The sequence below is a fragment of the Aythya fuligula genome, chromosome 4, assembly GCF_009819795.1.
Source record: "Aythya fuligula isolate bAytFul2 chromosome 4, bAytFul2.pri, whole genome shotgun sequence".
Lineage (NCBI taxonomy): Eukaryota > Metazoa > Chordata > Aves > Anseriformes > Anatidae > Aythya > Aythya fuligula.
Window position 1 is genome coordinate 3,302,008 of NC_045562.1, and position 2,185 is coordinate 3,304,192.

Here is a 2,185-nt window from a genome sequence, read left to right on the forward strand (position 1 = left end):
ATAACGCTGCTAAAAATAATTTCAGATTCAGCACCGTGCTGGGTCACAAAGAGCACAATCAATCCTGGACTTTGCTCTAGGCAAGTTTACGTGCAAGAGTGTTCTTTCAATTCAACACCGAGTGTTGAAGCTAGAGGAATCAGCAAAAACAAGTGACAGCCATAGGTTATGAAGTACTGTGACTTTATATTGTTATCCTGATGTTTTAATCAGAATGTTGTATTTCTGCAGAAAAAGATGCTGTTAAAAGTTCCTAGGAGTGGACGAATGTAGAGAAAAACTGCAGAACAGAACACTTAATTGCAAACAACCTCCCCATGTAACTGCAGGTAAGCATTATTCCAGACCACGCTAAAGGCACCCTCTGTTGGTACAGTCATACATGAAGAAATTTAGCTTTTTGGGGATGGTAAAACTCCACAGATAGACTCCTCTTCTTAGCATATGCTGATGGAGAGGGACAGAAACAGCAGATATTAACTGTCATGTGTACTTAAACTATTTAAACCATTCTGACACTTCAGAATCACAGTGTCTTGTGTAAAGCATATAGAGTCCAGAACTTCACATGTGACTTGTGAAATAAATGGCAAAAATTCTTATTCCCTACTATATACAAAAACAAACAAAAACCCAACTAAACACCATCTTTTCCTGCTGAAGCAGATTTCCATACTAGTTTGAAAAAAAAAAAATAGAGAAAAAAGAAGACTGCTGCTTAATAGTAAATAGCTTACCTATATAAATATGGAAAGGAACAGAAGGATGACTTCTATGTGTTCTAGTCAGAAATTATTAATAAAGCAACAAAACTCGAGAACTTCTGCTTGTGCAGCCCTGTTCCACTCTCCACGAAACATAAAAAGTCTGAATCATTAATGATTTGAATCACTTGTAACATGGATGAATTTCAGCTTAAATGAATTTCAGCAGGGAAATCTAAGACATTCTAACCAGAGTAGACTTTTTTTTTTTCCTTTGCACATCACAAATGAAAATGCTATCTTGTCTTTCAGGCAGGGTGGCTAGACAACACGTATCGATCACTTCAGCTCTTTTCACAGTTAGGTATCTCACCTCTCTGCACTGTCATCACATATCTTACCCAACCCATCTAGTATGAGAGGAGGGGAAAATTAAATTTAAAAAAATCCTGCAACTGGACTAAACATCTTAGTACTGCTGAAGCCCGCACAAGAGCCTAGCCTCTAGGTTAGGACCTAGCCTTCCCCCCTCCTTTTTTCCAGACTCCTCTGGGAGGAATTGTCCTTATGCAATTTCCAGGAACGATTAGCAAACTTTTTCCCTCCCCCTTGAAAGTCTCTCTCTTATCTTGCACTTTTTTTTTTTTCTCTGTGTTTCTGCTATCTTTAGCTTGATCACTGTTATACCCCCCCCCCATTGACTTGTGGTAATCCTCTCCATTCACTTACTGCCCGAGGAGAGGGATCCTGTCTGCTGGTGGCTCAGATGCTAATCTGTGTCTGGTGGGAGTAAAGCAGGGAGACTGACACTGCTCCTGCCAGAGCCTAAGGACTGTACTGCAGCAAAAATACACCAAACTTTGTTTTATTAATATGCATCATTAAAATACCTATATATTCCAGTAACTTGGTAGCACAGAATTTTAAGATGTTAACCTGCCTTACCAGCATAAACTGCAGCCACAAAAACGCCTGGAGTGTCACTGACAGTTTGTTTTCAAGAGTCTGGCGGTATTTTAGGAATGTGCTTCTAGCTTCAAAATAACTCGCTTACCCTTCTGTTTATAAGGAAATTTCACACTTTTATAAACCAGCGTGTTAGCGTCTTCTTTGCCCTGCAACAAAATTTGCTAAACCTCATGAACAAATGTGTGAATTTCTCTAGATAAATGGAGAGAACTCTAAAGGTAGACTTAGCCACAAAAATTTAACCTCTTGTATCATTCTAATCTTATTTTTTTTTTTAACCATTGCTGGTCAAATAAAGCATATCAAGATTACTATCTTAAATTGTAAACTACACAATTTTAATACTTGCAAGTGATAATTATTTCAAGGAGCTAGAGTTACCAGATATAACAAAGATTTTGTAGTTGTAGTTTTGAGGGAGGCAAATAAGAAAACTTGTCAAGAAGACTCTCCAAGTCTAAATTCAGATTAGTGCGCATGTTAATATAAATTGTTTCAGGCTTCTCAACGAC